We start from the raw sequence: 14,137 nt of genomic DNA on the forward strand, positions 1-14,137 counted from the left end.
CCTCCTCTGCTTCACAGGCCTGTCTGAAGTGGGGCCCCGCATGGCTCTTATTTGCAAAGGAAAACTCTGGAGCCTCAGCTAGTGTTACTATGAAAGGGCTAAATCCAGAGGTTAAGCTGCAACATATTAATAGGCTCCCTGTTTCTATACATTAATATTCTAATCCTGCATCTGAGCAACCTCAGAATCAAAAAACCAAAAAGGCAATTTCCTTCTCCTACATCAGTTGTTGGTTCTAATGAAAGGAGGAGGAGGCGGAGGAGGAATTTATACCCCGCCCTTCACTACCCAAAGGAGTCTCAGAGTGGCTTACAGTCTCCTTTCCCTCTCCCGCCCCACTACAGACACTCTGTGAGGTACGTGTGGCTGAGAGAGCTCTTGACAGAAATGGCTCTTTTTCAAGAACAGCTCTTATCAGAACTACGGCTTGCCCAAGGTCATCCAGCCAGGTGCAAGTGGAGGAGTGGGGGAATCAAACCCGGTTCTCCCAGATTAGAGTCCGCCCACTTAACTACACCAAACCAAGCTCCAAAATCTTTAAAAGAAGGGGGGGGGGGGGGGGCGGACCCCACAGCTGCCCCACGGTGTCCCTGATACCCCCCCCCCCTTCTATGGTTTCCTTCCAGGCTAGCATCTCATGCACATGCCAGGTGGGAGGGGCAAGTCAGTGGAATCTGTGAAATTTCCCGGAAGCTAGAACAGAATCAAACTGAGTGATGGATGTATCAAGAGGCACAATTATTTGAGAACACCTAATTTTGCTCCAAGTTTGGCAATCTGAGAGTTGGGAAACTTCCCAAAGTACATCATTTTTACCCGGGGTCAATAACAGCAGGGACTTCCAAAGAAACAGATTTCAGTAGCAAGTGATCAAATATCAACATGCTGTGTGTATCAAACCGGTACTATACAGTGGCTGAGTGAGTAAACTGGGAAGTCCTCGCTTCAAATTTTACCACATCTAGGAATCCAGCACCAGCCCTGAGTGGGGTAAGGAACAGCCACTGGATTCCTGGGGAGTGGGGGATTTTCCAGGCCACAATCTCTACAGTAGAAGGGAGCCCCGTCAGGTATAAGTCTATAAGCAATATTCGAACATCAGACACCCAAAAAGTGCGTGCTCAGAAACCTTTAATAGGTAAAGATAAAACTAAAGCTGTGAATACACCCCTCTGAATGTTTTGTTGAAAGCACCAGGGGTGGGGAAAGAAGTTCCTTTCAGGGAATGTCCTTTTTTGCATGGGGTTCCCAGACCGTCTCCCGTGAAAGCTGTTATCGAGCTGAGACGCAATTCAGTCCAATGACATCAGAGCCTCCTCTAGAACCATGACTACTCCTCTGTCCCTCTGCAGAATCAAGGATTTTTCAGGAATGATTTGGAGCCCCCCCCCCAGCAAACAAACGCCATGCCATGCCATGCCATGCCAGAGAAGACTGGGCTCTCTAATGCAGACTGACAGCCAGCCTTACACCAGCACTTCTGTCTCCTTGTGAGTCAGACACGGTTATGAAGACTATCCAGGAACAGCTTGGTGCGTCTGTGCCGGATCGGCAAGAAAACGTGTGCAAGTCTTTGTGAATGTACAGCCTTACCCTCCCACGAGAGAAGAGCATAATAATGCTGAAACTGGCATGCTGCTCTGTTCTGTTCCTTCTATGAACAACTGAAGCCCCTCTTTGCCAGAAGGAACCTCTCAGCACGGAGCAAATGTGCGAACAGGAAGAGACAAATCGTTCCACCACCGCCCAGCTTTGGGATGACAACAAAACGCCCCTTAGACAGTAGAAGGAGAAGATGAGTTGGTTTTCATACCCTGCTTTTCTCTACCCTAGGGAGTCTCAAAGCAGCTGACTATCACCTTCCCTTCTCCTCCCCACAACAGGCCCCTTATGAGGCAGGTAAGACTGAGAGAGAGAGAGGTGACTGGGCCAAGGTCACTCAGCACACATGAGGTGGCGGCAGAGTGGGGAGTTGAACCCGGCTCTTAAGCACCACACCACATCCTTCCCCACGTTCAGGAGGCCTCAGTGGAGCTCAGAGTCCCAGGGCCCACACCGGAGCCAGCTGCAGGCAGCAAGACCGGCTTGAGCTCTCCCACATCCTCTCCAGTCACAGAAACAATCCTGATGGGTGCCCATCCCACAGAGAGCCAAATATGGAGGGCATAGATGTATTCCTGTGAACCTGGAATAATCCCCAAGTTTGCAAAATAATATAAGAAGTCACCAAAAAACTCTACAGGGCACTGACTCCCCTCCACCACCACCCCACACACATACAATAACCTGCTCGCATGCAAACGTCCCATTTTTAAAGGCTGCACAACATGTACAAACCAACCCAGGGGGAGGAATGAGGGCAAAGTGTGACTGGGAAGGCAGGAAACCGGGCTGTGGCAGAGCAATAAGGGTGGACAGGAGGGGGCAAGGGAGGAGGAGGAGGAGGAGAGAGAAGTGGGCAGGTCCAGACAAAAAGCTCTATCCAAGCCCTTCACGTCTGTGTGAAGTCAGTCACACTGGGAACTTTGAAAAGCATCACCACCCACCACCACCCTGCCCAGTTAAGTAGTGCAGCCCATTCTGCCACCTCACTACCTTCACCTTCTCCTGCGACATTATGGCACCCTGGCGAGAGTGCAGGACCCGGACCCACAAGACCCCTGATCAGCTCTCATGAAACTGACTGGGTGATCCTGGGCCATTCGCCTACCGCCCCAGGGTTACTGTGGGGAGAAAACAGAGGACGGAAGAAAACTCCACATGCCACCCCCGTTCCTTCAAGTGCGGGGTAAACTGCACTGAACAAAAGTGCAAACTCTGCCATTATATAGTTGACCGTTTGGAGCCCAGTTACAAAATACAAATACAATACCTTTATTGGCATAAAATATCAAATACACATGCAGCATAGAGCCTCAAGATAGGCTGGAGGGGTATCACATTTCGAATTGCCTTAATATGAGCCTCTCCTCCTAGATACCTCATAAAAGAAATTTGCTACAGGTTCCAGAATTTCTATATTATGCGAAGACAATAAAGAACTAATTTTATGCTCATCAGATTGGCCCAAAAGGGGGTCCAACACAGGTTCAATATAAACAACACGGATGTCACAGTGGAATTTACAGTACAATAGCACATGTCCAATGGATTCGATTTCCCCCATCCCACAGGGGCACAATCTATCTTTATAGGGAATTTTGTTGAACCTTCCCGATAGAACAGCTGAGGGAAGGACGTCGAACCGTGCTAGCATGAAAGCCCTACGAAGATGGGGCTGAATCAGTCTTGCCAGGTATCCTGAGGAAATATGGCTAAAAGAAAGTCCCATACTCACGGGAGAGCAATGTCTGTGCGCAAGTCTTCTCAGATCTTGCACCTCTATATCGAGGAGTCTTTGTTTGAGTAAGGCGAAAGCCTTCTGCTCAGACAAAAGTACCAAGTCATCAAAACTAAAGCCGATTATAGAATTTTTTTTCCTCTATATTAATCAACCAAGTCGATAGATGGGATTCAGTTAACATGTGCACCACAAGACTGTTTGGGCCAGATCTAAAATGAAGGCGCAGCCAAAATTTGAAGGTTATGGTCCATGCCATCGTAATTAACCGTCTTTGGGTTGTCTCCAGGCACATAGCTGCATATGGTACGCAAGCTGGTAGCCACACGATTTTCTTCAGGAACTTAGATTGAACACGTTCTACAGCTTCATTACAAGCCGAGACCCAAATTGGGATACCATAAAGCAGTTTGGCAGGTATTTTATGGTTAAATACTTTAAGAGCAGTGGGAATATATTGATGTCCTTTGGTGTAAAAGAAACGGGCAATAGCAAGGGCGTTGTTAGTTGATGACTTAACTGCTTCTTTAATATGTGTAGCCCAGCTGTTAGTATAATTGAAATAGATGCCCAGGTATCTATGGCTTTTGACTTGTTCAATTTTTTTCCCCTGTATAACCCACTTAATGGGCTTCCAACTTTTCTCGAACACAATGATTTTGGATTTATCGAAGTTCAGGGACAACTTGTTCTTATTGCAATAAGCAAGAGCTTGTGCAAGCATCCTTTTCATCCCCATTTCTGAGAGAGAGAGCAGGACAGCATCGTCCGCATACAAAAGTAACGGGACATGCCTCTCACCCAGTTTAGGGCAATGGCCATCAATACTCCTCATAAAGGGGTCTAAATCATTTAAGAAGAGGTGAAACAGGGTTGGCGCAAGAATGCAGCCCTGCTTAACTCCCACGTTAATGGGGATCTTGGCTGTTAGGTCCCCCTTCTTAGAATATCTAATCTGACAGGTGTTTCCAGAATGCAGATTTTTAATCAAGAACAGTAGTCGCTTGTCTATCCCCATGATGGAGCCCAGTTACTATGACTGGCTGTATCCCGAGGTTGGCCTAAAGTGGTGTGGGGGGGATCTCTGATGAAAGCATGCCAGATATTCCCTCCCTGCCCCTCCCCTTGGCTAGGGTCACCTTTTCAGGGCTTTTTTGGCTCCACCTGTGCTTTACATATACAATTGCAACTAAAGCAACTATTCCACAATGCCACAAGAAGAGGAAGAGATTGGATTTCTACCCCACCCTTCACTACCCAAGGGAGTCTCAGAGCGGCTCACAAACTCCTTTCCCTTCCCCTCCCCACAACAGACACCCTGTGAGGTAGGTGGGGCTGAGAGAGCTCTGACAGAAACGGCTCTTTTTCAAGGACAGTTCTTGTCAGAACTATGGCTTGCCCAAGGTCATCCAGCCAGGTGCAAGCGGAGGAGTGGGGAATCAAACCCGGACCTCCCAGATTAGAGTCCGCACAGTTAACCACTACACCAAACTGGCTCTCAAGTCTTCAGTGCTCCCCCCCCACACTGCCCCCAAAGGGAAACAACCCTGCCCTTGGAACAACAGATTGCTTACCCATAAACTTTTCTCTTTTTTGAATGGTCATATGTGCATTCCTACTGAAGGGCTTTGTACCTGCACAAAACAACCACTAAGCTAGTTTCCAGTGTTACCCTGGGCAGCTTCCCTGGACACATGCTGAGAAGAGTCTGAGTCCCCCCTCCCTTCCCCCTCAGTTCCTCCCAGGAAATGTAAAGATTATGCCACAAGTTAAAAGCACTAGTTGCAAGGATGGTGGGCGGCTTTTTTGAATGCACGGGCAACAACTTCAAGAAAAAGAGCTCCAGGTAAGCCACCTGTATTTACTTCTTTGTGGTCACTGCACATCACACTGATGGATGTAGACTAGCAAGCTGACAAACCTCGAGGTGGGCACAGGTGAATCAAACAAAGGGAGAGTGAAAGACCACTTGCCCAAAGGAGGCACCAGTTCTAGCCCACATGCCAAGGGCATGAAGTTTAACTAATGTGGATTGCTGGGCCAAGACAGAAGCTCTGCAAAGCTGAGGAAGCAGAATTCCTCTACAGAAAGCCAAAGAAGTGGCTTTCTAGTGGGATGAACCCAGATATGATATGGGGCAGCTTCATCACCAACTGGAAGCACAGTTAGACAGCCTGGGAAATCCAGCGGTTGCAGTGCTGGGAAGGAGACACGCTGTCCCTCCTTAGTAGCACAGAAGGAGACCGGTGAGATGTCTGAATGCAGCTGAAGTGGATAAATGGTGCTTGGCTAAAACCAGCCTTGGTGCCACCCATCATGAAGCCTACTGAAAACCTGTAAAAGGACTTCAGGTTTCTGTTCCCATCATCCACCCCCAAATTCCATTATTGTGGAAGCGTCATTGGGCAAGACTGGGCAGATTTCCCATAGAAAAAAGGATAATAGGAAGTTAGATGGAATGGGATGTAGAATCTACACTGCATCTACCCTCTCTTTGAAGGTCCTAAATTACTGGGCAGAGTGGAAGGCTTTGTAACAGGTGGATGAACCAACAACCAAGGAAATGATTGGGAAAGGTTGCAAAGTCAATAAGAGGGGTTCGTAGGAGATGGGTAAAGGTCAGACCCCACAGCCCCCCAAGATGAAATGTGCATAGATGGAGGAGGTTCTATCTAACATGCCAAGGGATGGTCCAGGAAACACGGTGGTTCAAGAAAGAAGTAGATACCACCCCTGATCAGACTCCCAAGAATATGCTGAATAGCCAGGCTCCAGTGGTCAAAAGCAGAGATGGCCTCTGACCAGCCACCAATGCTGGGAGTGAAGCCAAAGGCTTGAGATTCAGACTAGGACTGATGGCTCCAGGAGTGTCAACAGGATCACAACCTTGGAAAATGGCTCCAGGATTCCTAAGAGAAGAATAAGGGATTCCTAGAGGAGAAATGCAAGCTGAATGTCGGGGCTGAAGAAACAGATTCTTCCATCCGCCCATTCCAAACCAAAAGCACCGCTACTGCTGAGGGGCAGATGAAAGGCAGAAGAGAAGGTGGCAGTCGGGGCAGCATTTTCTAGGAGGCCGTGAGGGCCCTTCACCAGAGGGCAACTTGTAGACGAGAAGCCCAGTTATGGCAAGCTTGACTCGTGAACTCCTGGCAACGCCCGCCAGACTCAACCCGGTGCTGCCCTCTCAGGCACAGCCAACGCCAGTTGCGGTGATCGAAGGAGGGAGGTCTGCCCTGACAACAGCCCTTTAAAACAGTCTTCAATGCCACAGGAGCCGAGCACCTCGGATGAGAAGAAGCTACGTACACGAACTGACACTAAGATGACACACTACTAGCACTAAGTGTAAGCAAACTTCATTTTGGAAGGAAGAGAATAAGGAACTAGCTGTGAAGGAAGAAGACCACAGAGAGACTTGCCGACCGCTGCTACTGAAGCATGTAAAAAATTTGTTCCAATGAGCTCCCAGGGGAGATCTGGGCCCTGTGGGATCTTATGCAGTTCCGCAGGGCCTGCAAGATGGAGCTCTTCCGCCAGGCCTTTGAGTAGGAGCCGCTGCCCCTACTATACCACCACCACCTGTTTTGGACGAAGCCCTGAGGAACATCTTAATATTGAGCCGTGGGAAGTACCACTCGGAACTTCGGACCTACGATCTGCCATCTCTGGAATTATGCAAGTTATTGAGCACCATGTTTTAATTTAGGATGTTTTAAAGATGTATTATATGTTTTTAAATCATTATGTATATTATGTTTTTATTATGGCAAGGTTTTGCCTTGCCTCTGTAAGCCACCCTGAGCCTATCGGGATTTGTTCGAACTGGTCAAAGAGATCAAGGCTTTATGAAAATTTAAGTTTGTGTTGTCATCCAGGTTCCTGGAGTACTGATGAGCAAGAAGGACCACCTCTCAGGGACTCTGACTGTTAATGCTATGAACTTCTTGAATGGCAGGCCTGCAGATTTTCTCCTAGTTTTCAAATTTGCACGTGTACCTGCTTTTTACCATTTCAGCAGGGTTCTCACTGTTCCATCCTTGAGAAAGAGACAGTTGATTTACACAATGGCCTCATGCCCAGACTCAGCCCTACCCTCAGCAGAGCACAGTTTGAAAGGATTGTTCTGGGGGGAAGGGCACCCCGTGCCCAGCGGGGACTACGTCACGTCTTCTGAGGAAACGAATTAGATGTTTTTGAGTCAACTGAGGTTCTCATAATTGGGCATATATATATATAAGGTGACCCCACACTTAAACTCCAAATCTTATCTCTTCTTAGTGTGCTTTGGTGCCAACCTTGAAAAATTGTATTTTATCTCTTAAATTTAAGACAGAATAAGATCACATGTACGCTTTTTTATTTCTCATTCCATTGAAATATGCCAGTATTTTTTGTGTGACTGTTATTATTCTTATATTTAATCATTTCAAGGGTAATCAGGCTGCTTTTAAATAAAACCCCTAAAGATAACATTGAGTGGCCTTTGCCTAGCTAGGATACAAGGTTTCTACTCGACACCTGGAAGAAGTGAAACTTCTGACCTCTCTTCAGTCAGTGGGCTGGCTGCGTGTTAGAGACTGATTATTAGACAGGAGAGTCATCTGAGTATCCCCAGCCTGTGAGTTAGTGGTCCATGCACTGCTTTGGGGCAGGCAGGGAGACGCTTGGGTTTCCACAGGTCTGTTTTGAAAGCAATGCTTCCCAATACTCTTGTTACAAACCTGAGAAAGAAACAATGGCCTTGACTTAAGAAACGAACATGGCCTCTTTTACACTGCTAACTGATCATGGGTTGAAGGGAAATTACTCACAGGGACTTTTTTAAAAAACTGGAGGAGAAATGTGCAGAAACGTGTACTGGGAAATGGTTCAAGAATTAACAATAGTTAGTGACGTTAATGTTAATCTTCTATGTCTGGGGAGATTTTTTACTAGCTTTTATTCTCTTTTCTTCAGTGGGAAGGTAACAGCGTTCCGTGCGCCTTGGTGTTTAGTCATGCCGGCCACATGACCACGGAAACGTCTTCGGACAGTGCTGGCTCTTCGGCTTTGAAACGGAGATGAGCACCGCAACCCTAGAGTCGGACTCGACTGGCTTTCGAGCAAGGGAACCTTTACCTTTACTTTATTCTCTTTTCTAAGGAAGAGACAATCGGTTATAACTAGTCAGGAGGCTAGATCCTTTTGAGAGGGAGCGCTGTCATGAGACTGGAATCCAGGGATGCCCATCTGTGCCAGGCACATGGGTGTGGTCAAAAGCCACAAGGGGGAGGAAGAACCGATGCCAAAGGAGCAGTGATACTTCTTAATGATTGTGGATAAGCCTTGATTGTTAGGAAACGGCCAGGGCGGCGGGAGACAAGTACTACAGAAATGCCATAGGTCTCCCGTGCTCCCCCCCCCCCAAAGGACCTTCTCACTGCTTGGGAAAGTGGGGGGGGGCATAGAAAACATCAGGAGATGGCAGAAAGGGACCAGATGCCTTCACGAAAGCCGCCAGCCCAGAGCCCTCTTCCGCATTTCTTCAGCTTTCCAACCCCTGGTCGACTGTTCGGCTTCATCGGCCTTTGTGTTTTCCTTTGGTTGCTTTCAGAGGGCGGCCATGCTGGTCTGCAGAAGAAACAGGGAGACTCGAGCCCAGCTGCCTCTTAAGAGAACAGCAGCATTTTCAGGGTATAAACTTTTGAGTCACAGCTCCCTTCAGCAAACTTCTCTCTCCTGAAAGCTTGCACGCTGAAAATCTTGTCGTTCTTGAAGGCGCTACTGGACTCGAATCTAGCTGTAGCTTTGTTAAAACATACTGTAGCCAGATTTGCAGACTGCTCTGCCCAAGTAGCCCACGTGTGCCGAGTGTGTGTGTGTGCGTGCGCAGGGTCAAGGCAAAGGGCAAAACAAAGCAGAACCCGGGTCACCTGGCAAGACCAGCACATACATGGATGGTTCTGAGTGGAGCTAAGACCTGACAAACGGGAAGTTTACCGACACTGCGGCTGGGTGATGGAGAGGAGACTTGTGTCCTAATCAAAACATCACAGGAAACTGTGGAGATCAATAATGAAGCAGACTTGCAAAAACCCACGCAGACCACACCATATTGCTGAAACCCCCAGCTATACGAAGACCTCCCTTGCAACCACTTCTCAGAGAATACCCAGCACCCACCAACCTTGAGACCGGTGGGTGCGCACAGCTTCTCCCCTCTCACCACACCACAGATTCATTGCCCTCAGTAGCCCACCCCTTGAGAATGGCCATCTTGTTGTGTGAGGAAAAAGGAAGTGGACAGGGATCGGCACTGTGTGTCTGAAGACCATCATGTGTGCTCCACAAGACACGGGGGGGGTGGGTTGCCTGCAAGCTTATGCACTGGCTCAGCTACATACAAGGAGATTAGCTGAGTCTTCTCATTCCTTTAAAGAGCCCACAAAAGAGAAACAGCTGAACGCGTGCATACACACACACAAACCAAATCAAATTACGGAGTTTCCTGTTTGTGTTTTAGCCATTTGTCAGTTTAAGTGATAATCCAATGTTCTTTACATACTATTTAATAATGGCATAGCCAAGTTTGGGGGGGGGGTAGCGATGCAATGTCAGTAAGAAGTCCTTCAAACAGGGCTATTAAAAAACACATTAAACATGCTCCTCATTGAAAGGTCACACTGTAATATACTTAGGTGGGTGGCTGTGTTGGTCTGGAGTTGGCCTGAAGACACTTGGTTTTATGTTAATTCCTCCATAAATGCACTCTAAAACCATCAACTAGTATTTCCAATTCTTGCTAGGGGATGTCTATGGTCTTATAGTTACAAATCTACTTCCACTCAGAATTGGTTCCCAAAACCATCTTACAGTACTTAAAACTTATAAGAAAGAATCATATAAAATCCTAGCCATTATATTTGGGTACACACAACCTTTTTGGGGGGAGGGGTCCTGTTTTGGGGTCCACTCAGTAGACTTCACACTCAGCCAGAGAAAGACGGTGTTGACCTGTGCAACAGCCTTGTAGGATCTGCCGGGGGGGGCGCCTGTATCTGGAAATCGGTGCAACCATATCTATGCGTAGTGGAACTTATTTTCACAGAGAGAGAGAGAGAGAGAGAGAGAGAGAGAGAGAGAGAGACTCTTTTTTATAATGCAATCCAAAAAGAATAACCAAATACAGCAGGGGCTGGTCTAGTTTTGGTACTTCTTTCAGTGCAGGCCTTTTCACAGGAAACCATTCTCCTTTTTTCTCTTCACTTTTAAAAATCAGCAGTTATGTCTCCACTGTTTTGGGGGAGCACAGATTACCTTGGCTAGGAGAAGAGCTGTCCCAGCCTAGCAAAATATGGACAATTTTTAAAAAGGCAGCATCTCTGAAGTTCTGTGGATTTTTCCAGATGTATTTCATGGCAGCTCTGACCTGGATGGTCCGGGCTTGCCTGATCTCATCAGACCTCAGAAGCTAAGCAGAGTCGGCCTTGGTTAGCACTTGGGTCGGAGACCACTGAGGGAGTCCAGACAGGGGCCATGGCCAGCCACCTCTGAACGCCTCTTGCCTTGGAAGCCCCACCAGGGCCACCATAAGTCAGCTGCGGCACTTGACGGCACTTTCCAACACCACCATTTCATGGCTGAGGTAAAAAAACAACAGGAGTCAAGCGAAGTCTGTTCCACGGGTGACTCAGGGATCAGCTAATGGGGAAAGCAAAAATAAAACAAGGTAAGGAAGAGCTGTGCCACACAGAGTAAGGTGGCATGGGGAGACTTATGGAATGCTAATTTATTTTATTTATTTATTTATAAATTCAATTTATAGCCCTCCCTCCCTGCTGCGCGGGCTCAGGGCGGCTCACAATTAGGCATACGAGTGCTCCAGTTCCAGCTCCAACCTAGCCTGTAATTCAGCTCTTAGAAGACGTTCCTGTCTTTTACGAAGAGGGCGGGTGTTCAGTGCATCTTCCCATTACCTTTTCTGCAAGCCACTCAAATGAAAAGGATATTTAGCATCTTCTACTTGTGTGATGCTCCGGCTGAAAGAATTGTAACTAGAATTCCATATGGCATTTAGAAAAGCACTTATTTCCTGGCTGCTGTTGTGAAATGGTTATGAGTGAACAAATTGAAACTAAATCATGGAAAGACAGAAGTAATGCTAGCTGGGAAGGCAGAGATCTTGAAGGACACGGATACTCCCCACTTCTGATGGGGTTCAGCTGACCCATGTCAACTCAGTTAAGAGCCTCGGGGTTGCACTGGAACCAACATTATTGTTGAACAAGCAAGTTAATGCAGTTGCAAAAAACGGATTTCTTCGAACTCATCCTAGCCCGAAAAATGGCCCCTTACTTTGAGGTGGCTAATTTAGCTACCTGGATCCAGGCCACAGTGAAATAAGGACTAGTCTACTGTAATGCACTGTACCACTGATCTCCTCAAAATCAATTTGGAAACTCCAGTTGGTGCAGAATGCTATAATTGGGAGCTAGATGGAGCACCTTTAGGACCAAGAAAGTTTCATTCAAGGTGTGAGCTGTCGTCTGCATGCACACTTTGTCAGACGATGACATTGAATTACATATCATAGTGTCAGCTATGCTGCCATAGCAGGTGGGGGAGGGGGGGACAGATGAAACTCTTCTTCATGCCTCTGGTATTTTGTCTTTCGATTCCCACTCACTGTCTTATCTTGTAGCTCAAACGAATGTCCTTGGCGCTTCTTTCTGCAGGCTTTGCTGGGAACCTCAGCTTGTTAGTTTTAGGGACAATTTCTTGCTTTGCTTATTGGCTTACCTGCATCAGGGGGCTCAGTTCAAATTCTGTATAACTGTGTCTTTCCCGCCTGGGACTCCAGTTCTGACACTGACTGTGTAACCAGATTGACTTGCTTATACTGCTCAATAAACCTGATCCTAGTTAAGGAATGTTGTTGGGACTGTTTTTGGCAAGATTCTGACAGAATGTCAGAACGTCTTTAGTCTGTGACCCTCGTACCTCACAATGAGCGACGGGAACAGTGTGGAAGTGCCAACCACCTTGACGGAGGAGATCCCGGCTACAACGGCTGAGATTCCCATCACCATCACGGGACCGAGTGGAGGCACGGAGTACAGAGTACCTGTATGGGACCCATACATGCGCGAGTTGTGGGTGACTACCCCCCAGCCGGGGAGCAGGAGCTGTTACGACTACTTGCCCTACAGGGAGACTGTTTATGATGTGGGGAGGCAGATCAGCAGTGAAGACCAGTTCGAGAGGCTGCAATGTCAGATGCAAGCCGAACAAGAGGAGTTGCGGCGGGAGATGCAGGAGATGATGCTGGATATCCTATGCCTCATTGCCCAGCCTCATCGCCCAACAGGCAAGCTCTGCCAGCGCAGGTGCCACCAGCATTGGTACCGGTTCCTGGAGGGCCTGTGGCACTGCCAGGGCCAGTCCCTGCTCCAGCCTGGTTCTACCCATCACCTTCTTTCAGTCTCATACCTTGAGGGACTGATGAGCTGCCACCCACATGCAAGTCCCCCCCCCCATGGTCACCCCTCTGCTCCAAAACAACCTCTCAGAGGTGGCGGGGAGAGCCCGCCTCCCCTGACTTTTCAGAGAGGCTGCACAAAAGCACTATTTAGAAGGATAATTTTGAGGCTAAGGACATGTTTATATGGTGTACTGAAATATCTTTCCAGGCACTGATTATTCTGGCTTTAATTGGCTTGTTTTTAGTTACATTGATTTAATTTAAAGGGATGCCAGGCGGAGGATGGGGCATGCAGGTTTTCAGTCATGTTGGATGACAGGACTCGGACTAATGAATATAAACTGCAGCAAAGGAAGTTTCCTCTAAATTTGAGGAAGAACTTCCTGATGGCCAGGTGCATTTGACACTGGAAGAGTCTCCCTCATGAGGTGCTGTGTTCTTCATCATTGGAAGGTTTTCGGGTATTGATTTACTTGTTGGATATATTACAGTTGTGTTGCTGTTCAGTCACACAGTCGAGTCCGACTCTTCGTGACCCTATGGACCACATTGCGCCAAGCCCTCCTGTCTTCTGTCATGCTCCAGAGTCTGCTCAATTTCATGTTCGTTGCGTCGATAACACTGTCTAACGATCTCATCCTTTTCCGTCCCCTTCTTCTTGCACCTTCAGTCTTTCCCAGCAGCATCAGGGTCTTCTCCAGTGAGTGCTCCCTTCTCATTTGGGGGCCAAAGTATTTGAGCTATTATAGTTGTAACTTCCTGCATTGATAAGCAGTTGGACTAGATGACCCTGGGAGGGGGGGTCTCTCCCAACTCGGAGATTAAATTATTTTATTGCTTTATTGCTGTATTGTTACCCATGGTGGGTCCCAATTGTGTTGGGAGAAAGGCAGGTTTAAAAATATTTAAAATAAATAAAATGGTTCAGACTCTCCTGTTCTTCAGGAAGCAGGGTCAGGCCATTCTGTTCAGGAGAATTCAGCAGCTGAAGTTCTAGACTCAGATCCGAGACACCCGGGTGTAAACCTCCACCCCCATCCGGAAACTCGCTGGGTGACCCTATGGGGCAGTCGCACACACTGAGCCTCACCTACCTCACGGAGTGGCACTTATGAGGATAACATGGAGGCACGGAGAAGAAGTGTTGTTAGCTGCTCTGGGTCCCCACTGCTTGGATTCTTAATTAAAACTGATTTAATGGTGGAAACGCTAGAGTGAACATCTAGTGTGGAAGTAGATTTCCTCTGAGAATTAGAAGGGAGGTAAGCAACCTTCCCCACTCAAGTGCCCAGAAGCCCCGCCACTCGGAAGATGTTGTGCCAGCAAACAAATGA

General features: G+C 47.7%; 1 protein-coding gene across 1 annotated transcript in view; it reads right to left on the reverse strand.

Moving 5' to 3' along the window:
* GTF2F2 (general transcription factor IIF subunit 2) overlaps positions 1–14,137 on the reverse strand; it is a 131,689-nt gene that overhangs the window by 47,444 nt on the left and 70,108 nt on the right. The gene's annotated exons all lie outside the window — the stretch shown is intronic.

This window comes from Gekko japonicus, unplaced genomic scaffold (assembly GCF_001447785.1).
Source record: "Gekko japonicus isolate JY-2015 unplaced genomic scaffold, Gekko_japonicus_V1.1 scaffold2207, whole genome shotgun sequence".
Classification (NCBI taxonomy): domain Eukaryota; kingdom Metazoa; phylum Chordata; class Lepidosauria; order Squamata; family Gekkonidae; genus Gekko; species Gekko japonicus.